The sequence below is a fragment of the Pyrgilauda ruficollis genome, unplaced genomic scaffold, assembly GCF_017590135.1.
Source record: "Pyrgilauda ruficollis isolate IOZ18807 unplaced genomic scaffold, ASM1759013v1 scaffold241, whole genome shotgun sequence".
NCBI classification, from domain to species: domain Eukaryota; kingdom Metazoa; phylum Chordata; class Aves; order Passeriformes; family Passeridae; genus Pyrgilauda; species Pyrgilauda ruficollis.
This window is the reverse complement of record NW_024523723.1, coordinates 346,964-361,699: the sequence shown is the minus strand read 5'-3', so window position 1 is coordinate 361,699 and position 14,736 is coordinate 346,964. Positions and strand designations below refer to the sequence as shown.

Here is a 14,736-nt window from a genome sequence, read left to right as displayed (position 1 = left end):
CTCCTGGCGGGGCTGTGCGGGGCATCCCCGCGGGCACAGCCCCGCAGCCGGCCCGGGGCTCGGGGACGCGGCGCTGCCTCGGCCGGGCAGGGGCCGGCCCGGTGCGGGGTCCCGGGGCGCGGGGGGTGTTGGTGACCCCGAGGGGCTGCCGTGGCCGCGGGGCCGCTCCAGGGCTGTGGCTGCATTTTGGGGACGTGTTCTGCCGTGCCTGGGGGGTCTGTCTGCGCCTTGTCCCCCCCACCCCGTGTCTGTGCAGTGGGGACATGTGGGGTGACACTGGTGCCTTTACACCCCAATTCTGCACCCCCAGGTGACGCTGGGTGTGTTTACACCCCATTTCTGCACCCCCAGGTGACACTGGCTGTGTTTACACTCCATTTCTGCACTTCCAGGTGTCACTGGGTGCCTTTACACCCCGTTCTCTCACCCCCAGGTGACACTGGCTGTGTTTACACCTCACTCCTGCACCCCCAGGTGACGCTGGGTGCCTTTCCCCCCTATTTCTGCACCCCCAGGTGACGCTGGGTGCCTTTACACCCCAATTCTGCACCCCCAGGTGTCCCTGGGTGCCTTTACACCCCAATTCTGCACCCCCAGGTGACACTGGATACCTTTCCCCCCTATTTCTGCACCCCCAGGTGTCCCTGGGTGCCTTTCCACCCCACTCCCTCAGCCCAGGTGTGTGATCTCCAGGGTGTGTGGGTTCACACCAGGTTCACGTTCCCAGGGTTATCTGGGGAATGTGGATAAGATAAAAATGTCCCGGGCGCCGCTGGTGACGTGGGGCAGGGCCAGGTGTGCCCATACCTGGCTGTGGGCTGTGTCGGGGGGGTTTTGGGGGTGCCCCTCTCCCAGGGGTGCTGTGGATCCTGGCGAGTCCACCCCTGTGTCTGCAGCTCCTCAGGGGGACACAGGGGCTCCCTGGAGTAGGGGGTTGTGTGTTCCCTGCTGTGCAGGCAGGGAAATGCACATTTCCCCTGCTTTTTGGCATCCTTCCCGTTGGGAATCTCAGGAGGAGGAGTTGTCCCCTCTGAACCTTTTGGGGGGTGTAGGGAAAGAAGTGTCCCTGTCCTGAGGGAGCCTCTCACCTCATGAAACTTGGGGGTGAAGACCTCACCTCCCCTGCTGATGCACTTCCATCCTCTTTTGGAGTTGCTCTAAAATTTCCTCTCCCTTTGGAGGGCCCGGGGTGAGAGGTCTTTCATTTCCTTCTGGGTGGCTTCCCTGCAATTCCAGTTTCACCTTGGAGGGAGCACAAGGTCTGGATCTTGGTTTCTCTCTCCCCCTAAATCCCTCCTTTAGGGTTAGGAGGGGGCTCAGCTGCTGTAAAGGACACTTTCCCCTGAGATCCTGACTCCCACCCCAGTGTTTGGAGTCCTTTCTCTTTGATATCCTAATCCCATCTCTATTTTTAGAGACCCTCAGGGCATCCCTGTTTCTCCTCAAATGTGCTTAAACTCTTCATCCCACCCCTCTCCATTTTTTTTCCTGGGTTCAATCACAAAAAGAGATTTCACCCTTTTTTCAGAGGGTGGCTGGGAACCTGAAACAGCTTCAACCCTGCATCACTCCCTGGCTGCTCCTCATCCCAGGAGCAGAGCCCCAGATCCAGGAGGAGCCCGGAATTCCCAGCTGGCTCCTGCATCCCTCTGCCTGGGATGTGCTGGAGAGGACCTGGGAGTACAAACTGTTCCTTCTCCTGCTTTTCTCAGCCACTTCAGCAGGTTCCAGCCTCTCAAAGCAGGCTTTTCATTCGTGCAGCTCCTCTCCTCCTCAGGAGGAGTTAGTGAAATAAATAATATTCAATATCCTGGTCTTATTGGAATAAAACCAGCTTTGGGAGCCATCGAATTGTCCCCAGGCCCGTGGCTGTAAAATTGGGCAGGTGGAGCTGAAGCATCTGGCAAAAGGAGGTTTAGAACAAAAATAAGATCACTTTTTTTACTCAGATCCAACAGAACTTTGCTGAAATAGAGGTGAAAGTCTAATTAAAATCGATTAAATTTGTAATGGAACTGTGATTCTTACAAGTGTTTGGCAGAAACAAAATCTCAGTATTTTTTTTTTTCTTGGCTGGTTTATATAAATATATTTTTTCTTGGTTTGTTTTTTTTTTTTCCTTTTCTTGGAATCCTAACACCCATCCTTGAGATACCATGCCACTAAATTGTGATTCTGCAATTCTGAGACAAAAAGAGTTCCCAGAAAATTGCAGTGACTCTTTTCCTCTTTTCACTCTCATTTTAAATCTTCTTTTCTGTCAGTTCAGCATTTTATTGATCTGTCTCCCTTTAGATTTTCTGATTTGTGTTTCACCTTGATAGGGTGTAAGATAGGAAGGAATAGATGGAGTAGATGATATTTTTATATGTATTTATATGCAGACGTTATAGATAGTGCTGGGCTTTTCTGTGCCAGCTGCAGTGATCACATCCTGGGGAAAATCCCTGGAATTGTTGTTCCCTTTGGACTCTTGCTGGAAATGCTGGGATTCCTCATTCCTGGGGTGGACTTTTGCAGGTGAAAGTTCACCCAGTTCTGACCCTCAGCCACAAGAAAACTTAAATTTAATCAGATTCAGGTCTTGATTTAATGATTGTGAAGTGACAGCTCCGTGCCACTTTCTTCAGCTGGGAGAAGAATCACAGGATGGGTTGCAAGTGACCTTAAAGCTCATCCAGTTCTGACCCTCAGCCACACGAAAAACTGAAATTTAATCAGATTCAGATTGATATAATGATTGTGAAGTGATAACTCTGTGCAGCTTTCTTCAGCTGGGAGAAGAATGGTGGAATCTCGGGAAGGGTTGGGTTGGAGGGGACCTTAAAGCCCATCCAGTTCAGACCCTCAGCCACAAGAAAACTTAAATTTAATCTGTTTCAGTCCTTGATTTAATGGTTATGAAGCGACAGCTCCCTGCCCCTTTCTTCAGCTGGGAGAAGAATCACAGGATGGGTTGCAAGTGACCTTAAAGCTCATCCAGTTCTGACCCCTGCCACACGAAAAACTGAAATTTAATCAGATTCAGATTGATTTAATGATTGTGAAGTGACAGCTCCGTGCCACTTTCTTCAGCTGGGAGAAGAATCACAGGATGGGTTGGGTTGGAAGGGGTCTTAAAGCCCAACTCAGCCACACGAAAAACTGAAATTTAATCAGATTCAGATTGATTTAATGATTGTGAAGTGATAACTCTGTGCAGCTTTCTTCAGCTGGGAGAAGAATGGTGGAATCTCGGGAAGGGTTGGGTTGGAGGGGACCTTAAAGCCCATCCAGTTCAGACCCTCAGCCACAAGAAAACTTAAATTTAATCTGTTTCAGTCCTTGATTTAATGGTTATGAAGCGACAGCTCCCTGCCCCTTTCTTCAGCTGGGAGAAGAATCACAGGATGGGTTGGGTTGGAAGGGGTCTTAAAGCCCAACCAGTTCTGACCCCTGCCACACGAAAAACTTAATTTTAATCAGATTCAGATTGATTGAATGGTTGTGAGGTGCTCGGGGCTCTGGGAGTTCCTGCTCCCAGGAGCTGGGGAGGTGTGGGATGAAGGTTCCAGACCCTCTCCGGACCCTCTCTCCGTGCTCTCCTGCCGTGGCTCCAGGCTGAGGATGCAATTCCTCAGTTCAGGCTGAGTGAATTCCCTGTGGGATGAATCTCCCGAGAGTGGGGTCGGGGAGGAGCTGGGAATGGAGAGGGAGCTGGAAAATCCCCTCAGGAGCAGCTGGATGCTGCCCTGGCTGGGCTGTGGGTGGATTTGGGGTCAGTTGGGCCCCGTTCCCGCTGCCAGGTGAATCCAGGTGTGCACAGCTGTGAGTCAGGCCCTGAGTCACCTGGGCTGGCTCCATTTTGGGGTTTTGGTGGTGTTTTGGTGATGAGGTGATGGCTCATCAGCTCTGCGGCGTGGTGGATGCTGGTGTTGTGTGAATTCTTAGAGCATTCCCAGATCCAAGCAGCAGAAAGTCACAGAACTTCTGGGAATCCTGTCATTAGTGAGAGGGGAGCCTTAATTAAGACCCCCAAACTGATTAACTGGGCAGTCTTAGCCTTGTCATGGCAACTCCGTGCCCCTTTCTCCCTGGGAGAAGAATGGTGGAATCATGGATGGGTTGGGTTGGAAGGAACCTTAAAGCCCATCCAGTTCTGACCCCTGCCACAAGAAAACTTAAATTTAATCAGATGTAGTTCTTGATTTAATCATTGTGAAGTGACAGCTCTGCGCCACTTTCTTCAGCTGAGAGAAGAATCATGGAGTGGGGTGGGTTGGAAGGGACCTTAAAGCCCAACCAGTTCTGATCCTCAGCCACAAGAAAAGTTAAATTTAAACAGATTCAGGTCTTGATTTAATGAAGTGACAACTCTGAAGAATGGTGGAATCACGGGAAGGGTTGGGTTGGAAGGGACCTTAAAGCCCATCCAGTGCTGCCCTTCAGGTACAAGAAAAAAAATTAAATTTAATCAGATTCAGATTGATTTAATGATTGTGAAGTGACAAGATGAAAGCTCTGCGCCACTTTCTTCAGCTGAGAGAAGAATCATGGAGTGGGGTGGGTTGGAAGGGACCCCGAGCACCTCACAGCCATTCAATCAGCCACAGAAAAAACTTAAATTTAATCTTTCTTGTGGCCAGTTCTGACCCCTGCCACAAGAAAAACTTAAATTTAATCTGTTTCAGTCCTTGATTTAATGGTTATGAAGCGACAGCTCCCTGCCCCTTTCTTCAGCTGGGAGAAGAATCAGGAGGTGGGATGGGCTGGGTTGGAAGGAACCTTAAAGCCCAACCAGTTCAGACCCTGAGCCACAAGAAAACTTCAATTGAATCAGTTCAGGTATTGATTGAATGGCTGTGAGGTGCTCGGGGTCCCTTCCAACCCACCCCACTCCATGATTCTTCTCTCAGCTGAAGAAAGTGGCGCAGAGCTTTCATCTTGTCACTTCACAATCATTAAATCAATCTGAATCTGATTAAATTTAATTTTTTTTCTTGTACCTGAAGGGCAGCACTGGATGGGCTTTAAGGTCCCTTCCAACCCAACCCATCCTGTGATTCCACCATTCTTCACAGAGTTGTCACTTCATTAAACCTCAGCAGCTGTGGGGTTTAAATGAAGCAAACACCAAGCTCCCGAGCAAAAGGTGATGATTTTTTCCCCGTCGCAGGCTCTGCAGCAAGCCCAGCTGCCTGCTCGGGTTTCCAGCTGTGCTCCCGAGCTCCGTCTGACGATTAAAGCGAGGTTTTGTGCTGGCGAGGGGTTGATTCGCTGGGGCTGTTGATTCATTCCGTGGGCTCCGTTCTCTCTCTGCCGCCGCCTCCGCAGCGCCGGGGGCTGCGGGAAGCGCTGCCTTTTGTCACCGTGTCACCGCGCGCCGCTAACGAGGTGCCACATCCTCGTGTCACGTCCCTGCTCGCCTCTCGCCCTCCTGGAAGCCCCGGCGGTGCCGTTCCCGGCTGGAGGGAGTTCCAGCCCCAGAGATGCCTGCTGCTCGCTGGGCTGGCACATCACCTGACGGCCGCGGGAGGGTTTGTTCTGCTCCGGCTATAAATGACTCTCATGTGGCTCCTCTAAATGATGGCTCTGACCTTGCTTCCCAGCAGATTTCGCTGGCATCAAAGCCTGCCTGTTCCCGTGGAAATTCCCACTTTTTTTTGAGGCAGAGGAATGAAGGGTTTTCGGCTCCATTAAGGATTTTTTTCCTCTTCTATTTTTCCCTTCTAACCCCCAGCCATCACTTCTGCCAGGTGATAAATGCTTCTTCCCCCGGGGCTGAATTCCCAGGAAATGCAGGGAATGAGGCGGCTGGAATGCTCTTTAGGAAAACCTTCCCGGATGGGGAGGCAAATTCTTGAATTTGGTGCGATAATGTGGACCAGTCCGGGTTCATTTGAGCAGGTGCCTGCGTGGAACCGAGTGCAAGGATCAGTCCGTGGGGCTGAGGAGCGGGGAGATGAAAAAGGAGAGGGAAATAAAAGTGGGATCAGGAGGGAACCTTGGAACTGGGAATGGCCAAGCTGCCCTTTGCCAGGGGCTGTGGCACCGGGATCTGTTCCTGTGGTGGGCCAGAATTCCAGAATCACACCAAGATCTCTGTGCTGGAGCTTTTCTTCTTCTCTGTTTTTACTTCTTGAGGCACACTCAATGAAGTAAAAGCTTGTAAAAAATGTTGGCAAGTGTAGTGGTTTTGGTTTGTTAATTAGAGGTGTGCCCTCCCTGCAGGGACAGGGACAGAATCCCCTCCCTGCTGCTGCTGCCACCCCGTTCCTGACCCGGGCCAGCTGGCACCGGCCTCTTGGCCACCAGGGCACCCTGGCTCGTGCCCAGCCCGTGCCCACCGCCCCCGCTGGGCCTGGCCTGGCCAGCCACGCCAATTCCTGCTGCTGATTCCACCCTGAGCCCCCCGGCCCAGCCTGAGGCTGCTCCCTCTCCTCCTGTCGTTCTGAATTCCTATAAAAACAGAGAGTTTTAACATCCCTTTCAACCCAAGCCATTCCCTGATTTTATAATGATTCCGTGATTCACAGAGGAATAATGGGGGAGAAATCCTTAAATGTCACAGCTGGGTGGAAAAATTTGTCATGCAAATTTTGAGGGAAAACCTTGGGAGTATCAAAGCTCTTGTCGTGCTGTGGGGCACTTTTTTTAAACCCAAAGCTTTTTTTCCTAATTTAGTTTTAATTTAACCTGCTGTTTACGTGCATTTTGTGTTATTTTTGAGTGAAAAAATATCGGATTTCATGCATTCAGCAGCTCTGTTTTTAACTGCTCGTTCTTCCTTTTTTTTGACTGATATTCCTGGCAGGTGAATTTTTAAATGTCCTTCCATGTGTGGAACAGCTGCTTTGCAGATCATTTTCAAACAGATCAATTGTTTTGGTCAACATCTGGAGGAAAAGAAGAAAGGGAGAGAAAAGAGAGGAGAGAAAAATAATTGTTTTTTTTTTCTAATTGTCAAATAGCTTTGTGCGTTTCTCTTGGAATTTCTGTTCCTGGGGGACACAAAGAATCCATAAGGGCAGGGTAACAAAACCTCCACCCCTGGGGAAGGCTTCACACCCTTTATTTTGTAAATACCTCTCCTGCAGACTGGAGCCCAGAATGTTTGAGCTGAGCCTGGTCCAAACTGATACAGAGTAGGAGCAAAAAGAAAAGGAGAAAAAAATAAAAAATCAGAACTAGTTTCACGTCTGGTTTGAAATTCTGATGTTGAGTGTCCACAGGAGGTAGAGGAGAGGTTCAGGGGAGCCATCTGGGCAGGGAAGGCTGTTCCCAGAGTGGCTCTGGGGTTGTGAGATGAGGAAAGGGATTGGGATGGAGCCCCGGGGAGCCCTCAGCAGCGAGGCTTTGGAACAGAGCACAGTCAGGGAGTTCTGCAGATGGATGTGTTCGTTTTGTACAGCCTGAGATGGTTTGGGCTGGAAGGCACCGTAAAGATCTCTGATTGCAACCCCTGCTGTGGGCAGGGCTGCCAGGCTTTGTCACCAGAGGTGCCACCCGGGCTGCCAGGCTGTGTCACCAGGGGTGCCACCCGGGCTGTCAGGCTTTGTCACCAGGGGTGCCACCTGGGCTGCCAGGCTTTGTCACCAGGGGTGCCACCCGGGCTGCCAGGCTGTGTCACCAGAGGTGCCACCCGGGCTGCCAGGCTGTGTCACCAGGGGTGCCACCTGGGCTGCCAGGCTTTGTCACCAGGGGTGCCACCTGGGCTGCCAGGCTGTGTCACCGGGGGTGCCACCCGGGCTGCCAGGCTGTGTCACCAGAGGTGCCACCCATGGTGCCAGGCTTTGTCCCCGCTGTCAGAGTCAGTGGTGCCAGCAGAGCTCAGTCTCAGGGGTTAAATCAGAGCAGAATTCTCCCTGCAGCCATTCCCAGCATTTCCCATGGGAGTGTGACACCGAGTGGCCTCTGGCCAGCAAATCCTGGCAAACTGGGTGAGCTCGAGCCCGAGTGGCACCAGAGAGGGGCTGGGACAGCAGTGCCCTTGGAGCAGGGCTCTGCAAGGAGCTGGGAGAAGGGTCTGGAGAGGAGAGCACATCCCTGACCTGCAGCAACCAAAAGGCTCCTTGGAAATGCAAACACAGCCCGGAGCTTCCAGCGTGGGGTGTGCACAGTGACACTCGAGAGGCTGCCTAGAGCAGAGGCTGGGCAGAGTTAAAGCAATAAAATAGGGATTGAATAGAGGCCTCCAGGAGATACACGTGGTGCCTTGAGAGGCTGCCTAGAGCAGAGGCTGGGCAGAGTTAAAGCAATAAAATATGGATTTATTAATGGTCTTCCAAGGATACACCTTGGGCAGTGCAAGAGCCCAGCCAGGGCTACACCCAAGATGGACTCCTGGTCATGAGTCTTCACACTTTTATAAGTTTTGGTCCATGTCCATATTGGGGTTCATTGTCCAATTCCAGCTCCAGGTTATGCAGTCCCATCCTCCCAGATTGCTCTCCTCAGTTCATTGTTGTTTGCACTTTTTGGGCCTGAAGCTGCCCAAAAACCAAGGGGCTGGAAAAGGATTGCTTTGTCTGACTGAGCTGTGAGGAGAACTTGCTGACACTTCATATGAAGTTCAGAGTTACACACCAATGCAGTGCAGAATCTGGAAAATATGAAATATGAAACTTAAGGCATCATGGGGAGCTGTGTCTGGTTTGGGGAGCCGTGTCTGCTGCCTGGGTTTGGGGAGCTGTGTCTGCTCCCTGGGTTTGGAGAGCCGTGTCTGCTCCCGGGGTTTGGGGAGCTGCTCCTGTGGGTACAGAGCAAACAGGAGCAGACAAAGGCAGGACATGGAAGGGAGCCCCGAGGTGTTTTGGGGAGAAAGCCCAGCTGCAGATCAGGGCTTGCACGGGCACAGGGGTTTGGAGAGCTCCAGGGGCCTCCAGATGGGCAGATAGGGAAGAGCTGGGAGCTGGAGCTGGCTGCTGATCCCAGGAGAAGCAGCACACCAGGGCTGGTTGATGCCTGTGTGAAGGGAGCTGCTCCAGGGAGGTGTCTGGGATGGTTCCTTCTTCATCAGCAGCAGGCACAGAAGGGCTGCGTGTCAGTTCCTGACAGAAGGAGAAAACCAGTTCCTGCTTTCCTGGCTCATTCCTGGGTGTCAAACACAGCACTGAGGGGTTTTGTTGCCGTGTGTTTGGTGGACTCGTTGTGGTCTGGCCTTCACCATGGATGTGCCAGCCCAAATCTCACCCAGACATCGGAGGGAAAACCCAGGAGGCACCAACTCTGATTGTTCAGGAAGGGTCTTGGATCCACTCCTCAGCACAGAAACCTCCCCCAGCCTGGGTTCCCAGAGGGTTCTGGACTCTGCATCCCTGAAGGTGTCCGAGCTAGGCTGGCTGGGGCTGGAGCAGCCTGGCACAGTGGGAGTGTCCCTGCCATGGCAGGGTGGCACTGCAGGGGCTCTGAGGTCCCTTCCAACCCAGGGATCCACTCGTCTGTGGGGTGGAAGGGGCATTAGAAGCAGGGAAGTGAGGAACAGAAAATCCACCTGTGCCTGGCCGGGGCTGGGTGTGGTTTTAGGATGACCCTGGGCAAATCCCCCAGCTCTGCCTGTGCCTTCCTCATTCCCAAGGCCAGGCAGTGTTTGTGCTGTGCTGTTTGAAGATCATTTGTAATTCCAGGAGAGATGAAATCACCATCCACTCGATGTTCCAGGAGAGCTTTTTGTCTGGCATCTTCCTCTTAACTCCCGAAACGCTCCCTGCTGGATCATTCCCTGCTCCAGATTTGTTTCCTGCCTGGTTTCTGTGCCTGGACACCAGCCAGCCATTCCCACACCCAAACTCTTCGAGCATCCCCTATAAACCCTGCTCCAGTGCAACCCCAAGGATTCATTTCCTGACATCTGAAGGGTTCAGGGGAAGGGGGAATGGATCCTGAGAGGAAGGTAAGGAGCACTTGGGCGTGGAGGGAGTTTGCTCCCAGCTGTGCTCACGCTGTTCCAGGATATCTTTTGAGCTTTTCAAAGGGAGCAGCCCCCAGCTGAAAAAAGGGTTTTTAGTTCGTTCTAAACCAGTTATTTTTTTTGTCTCCAGTAAAATCGGCGATGACTCAAGCACCCATAAAAGTGTCTGGCAGAATTCTCCTGCTCTGAAGTTCTGCAATGCATTGCTTGTAAATGTCATTTTTGTGGGAGCTTCTTCAAGTGGAGTCGGGTTCTTTGAGACAGGGCAGAGCCTCTGAGATCCACTTTGCAGCACTGACTGAAGAATTATTTTGGGTGATTCCAGGAAAGGATTCTGCACGAGGCTTGGGTTATCTGCTCACCACAGCAGAGAAGCTGTTGGGTAACTCTGAGTGCCAAGAACTTGCTGTGCTTGGCTTTCCATTCTTCTTTTTTTTATTTTTTTTATTTTTTTTTAATTTTTAATATAAATAAGCTGAAACATTTTCTGGTTTCTCTGCAGCAGAATGACCACAGATGAGTCACGGGGCTGCCTGAACATGTAAAGCATTTTCAGTGCTCCTTGTGATACATTTTTGGGTGTCTCACCCGACTCTGATCTGCTGAGACAGTGATTCCAGAGCGTGAGGAAGCTGCTGCTTGGGTCAGGCCCCGTGAAAACTCCAACCAAAAGCTGATTTGGAGCTGGAGTTGGGATTGTGATGCTCTGCCTGATTCACAGACTGATTTTGGGTGGGATTTTTAGATTCTCTAGCTTGGGTTACTTGAGGAAAACTGAGTAGGTGTGTGCAAAGACCTGCGGAGCTTCCTGGCCGAAACCCAGCCCAGACAAAGCTCTCCTTGTTCTGTGGGGCCTCTGAGCTGCTTTTTCTGCTGTTTATTTGTTCTCTGTGTCCTGCCTCTGTTGTGTCTGTGCAGCAGCAGGGAATCAGCGCCGGGGGCTGCGGTTAAAGGGACACGTCAGGTGCTCCCCAGCAAGGTGGAAAATCCAGAACCCCTGGAAACATCAGGAATTTTGGCCTTCATCCAGCAGGTGGAAGGTGTTGGGGGTTGTGTCCACCACAGATCCTGGAATGCTTTGGGTGGGAAGGACCTCAGAGCCCCTGCAGTGCCACCCCTGCCATGGCAGGGACACTCCCACTGTCCCAGGCTGCTCCAGCCCCAGTGTCCAGCCTGGCCTTGGGCACTCCAGGGATGCAGGGGCAGCCCCAGCTGCTCTGGGAATTCCATCCCCACCCTCCCAGCCAGGAATTCCTTCCCAAAATCCCACCCAGATCTCCCCTTTCCTCCAATCTGAAGCCATCCCCTGTGTCCTGTCCCTCCATCCCTTACCCCAGCTCCCTCTCCTGGAATTTTTCTGATCCAGTGCAGCTTTCCTGCTGCCTTGAACAATTTGGCTTGCCTTTAATTTCACCTTAATTAAAAAGTCTGCTCAACCTTTGGGTTTATTTGGAGGCTGTGGCATGGGGCTGAAGGAGTTGGATGGATAATTCCTCAAGAATTGACTTCATGCTGGTATTTTTGTCTTGTCCCTGCTTGTTCCATCCATAATTTCCATTATTTTATAGTGAAACACTAAGGAAAACGTGGATGGAATTTTGGGATCCTGGACTCTGGATCCCCCAGCCTCCATTTCCCATCCTCCTTAATAATAATAATAATAACAATAATAATAATAATAATAATCCACATCAAAATTCTCTGAGAAATCTCATTCCTCGCTCAGTAATTCGTGTGTGGCTGGGTTTGTTTTCCCTGTTTTTTTTGATTCCTGGCCAATTTATGGCAAATATCAACCAAATCATTCTCCAGCAAATTAATCACCCTCGTCAAGCATGTCCTCGTTTTCCCTCAGTGAGCACGGAGCAGCACAAGAGTCGGTTTTGCTTTTTAATTACTTTTTTTCTCCGCTGGCCTCTTTAGTTTTGGCCTTGTCGGGGAGGGCCACAGAAGTGGAAGGTGGAAATTTGTGGTGGGAAATGGAAATTTATGGTGGAAAATGGAATTTTGTGGTGGAAGATGGAATTTCATTGTGGAAAATGGAAATTTGTCGCGAGAAATGGAATTTTGTCATGGAGGATGGAGTTTTGTTGTGGAAACTGGAATTTTGTGGCAGAAGATAGAATTTTGTCATGGAAATGGAATTTTGCTGTGGAAGGAGGAACTTTGTCATGGGAAATGAAAATTTTGTGGTGAAAGATGGAATTTCATTGTGGAAAATGGAAATTTTATCGTGGGAGATGGAGTTTTGTCATGGAAGATGGAATTTTTTTGTGGAAGACATAGTTTTGTGGTGGAAGATGGAATTTCCTTGTGGAAAATGGAAATTTTTCGTGACAAATGGAATTCTGTGGTTGAAGATGGAAATTTGTGATGGAAGATGGAATTTCATTGTGGAAAATGGAAATTTGTTGTGCAGGATGGAATTTCGTTGTAGAAGATGGAATTTCGTAGCGGAAAATGGAAATTTTTCATGCCAAGTGGAATTTTGCTGTTGAGGATGGAAATTTGTGGTGGAAGATGGAATTTCATTGTGGAAAATGGAAATTTCTCATGAGAAATGGAATTTTGCCATGAAAAAATGAATTTTTTTCCCGTGGAAGGTGGAACTTTGTCATGGAAGATGAAACTTTGTTATGGGATATGGAATTTTGCTATGGAAGATGGAAATTTGTTTTGGAAGATGGAATTTTGCTGTGGAAGATGGAATTTTGCTGTGGAGGATGGAATTTTGTGGTGGGAAACCCAATTTTGTCATGGAAGCTGGAATTTCATTGTGGGGTTTTATTACGGGAAATGGAATTTTGTCATGGAAAGTTGAATTTTGTCACGAAAAATGGAGTTTTGTCGTGGAAGATGGAATTCTGCGGTGGGAAAAGGAATTCTGCCCGACTCCCCAATCCAAAAGCTCCGAGTGGGAGTTGCCCTCCAGCCTTTCTCTGGAGCAAACCCTGCTTTGAGCCCTGGAAATTCCTCGTTTCCTGCCATTCCTCCTCGTTTTTCCTGCTCCATCCATCATCCATCCATCCATCATCCATCCATCCATCCATCCATCCATCATCCATCCATCCATCATCCATCCATCATCCATCCATCCATCCATCCATCATCCATCATCCATCCATCCATCCCTGCATTTGCACAGCTCCTGCTCGGCTTCGTTCGCAATTCCGGGCTCTGCTCGTCGATCACTGCCGGATTTTGGCTGCCAGGAGAGGCAGGAATGGCTCTCCTTCCCCTCGGAGGGGCCGTAAATCATTTTCCAATTAGGGAAGGAGCCTGCCCGTGCATCCCACGGGATTTTCCAGGCTGACAAACGCTCCTGCCGCTCCACACTTGCAGCGCTTTCGGATAATAAACCATAAAAAATGTGGTTGCAGCAGAATTTTTGCCCAATTGGATCTTTTTAGGCTTAAAAAAAAAATACAGAGGAAATGTGGTGTTGTGGTAATTGAAGCCATCAAAACCTCCGGGGTAATTAAGATTTTATTAAAGCGACGAGGAGGAGCAAAGGGAATGTTTTATTTGGAAGATCACACAAACTCCACTTCCTCCTTTTTTTTATTGTGTGTTTATTCCAGTTTGGAGCGGCAAATCCTGGAAATTCCAATGTCTGGAAATACCCACGTTTCCAAAAAAAAAACCCTAAAAAACAAACAACCCACCTCAGGCCTGGTTTGTGCTCCTCAGGGAAGGGAAGTGGGTTTTCCACAGCCAAATTCAGGATAAAATCATTGAGGGGATGGAGGGAATGATGGTGTTAGAGGTGGACACAGAGAGGATGGGATCTGGGAGGGAATTCCTGGCTGGAATGGAATTCCCAGAGCTGGAATCCCTGGGAGAGTCCAAGGATAAGCTGGGAAAGCTGGGATCTGAAGGTGTCCCTGGATGTGCTTTGAGGTCATTGCCACCCAAACCATTCCCAAAATTTCCCTCCTCCCTGAGCCTTCGCACAGACGTTGGGAACAGTCCCCTCAAACAGCCCATCCCGAGCTGGCACTGAGGAAACCATGAAACCCATGGAGAATTCCCTCCCAGCAGGCTGGATCCATCAGAAAGGCAGAATTTCGGAGGAATTGTTGTATTTTTGGGTGATAAAATCCAAGCAGAACAAAGCCATGCCTGGATTTCAGATCTTTGAGCCTGGAGTTTCCTTTCCTTTTTCCCTTTTCCCCTTTTTCCTTTTCCCCTTTTTCCTTTTTCCCTTTTTCCCTTTTCCCTTTTTCCCTTTTCCTTTTTCCCTTTTCCCTTTCCCTTTTTCCCTTTCCCTTTTCCCTTTTCCCTTTTCCTTTTTCCCTTTCCCTTTTTCCCTTTTTCCCTTTTCCTTTTTCCCTTTTCTTTTTCCCTTTTCCTTTTTCCCTTTTCCTTTTTCCCTTTCCCTTTTTCCCTTTTCCTTTTTCCTTTTTCCTTTTCTCCCATTTCCCCTTTCCCACAACAAAGCTTTTAAACCAAATTTCTCCCTCAAAAAAATGCCGGGAAAGGTTTTGTGTGGTTTGTGCTGGGCAACACGAGCAGAGTTAAACACTGAAATTCATCAAAGGTGCAGCCCAGCCCTTGGATTAATTAGGCAGGAATCCATATTTTTAATGGGATTTTGCCCTTTTCTTGTTCTTTTTTCCCTGAAAGTATCAAAAGCCAAAATCTTTGGTCGTGCAGGGGAGTGAGGAGTCAGTGTGGGGTGAGGCAGAAAGGTGAGCGAGGACTTGGAGTTTATTTTTGTTTTTATCAGTCCTTTGAGGGACTGGCTCTCCCGAAGTCCCTCTCACGTGGAGCTCTGGCTGGTTTTCAGATGTTCTTTTCTCTCCCCTGCATTCCCAGGAACCTTTTTGCCCAGGGAAGTTGTGGGT

At 49.8% G+C, this 14,736-nt stretch overlaps 1 protein-coding gene across 1 annotated transcript in view; it reads left to right on the top strand.

Moving 5' to 3' along the window:
* AHCYL2 (adenosylhomocysteinase like 2) overlaps positions 1-14,736 on the top strand; it is a 62,015-nt gene that overhangs the window by 1,439 nt on the left and 45,840 nt on the right. The gene's annotated exons all lie outside the window — the stretch shown is intronic.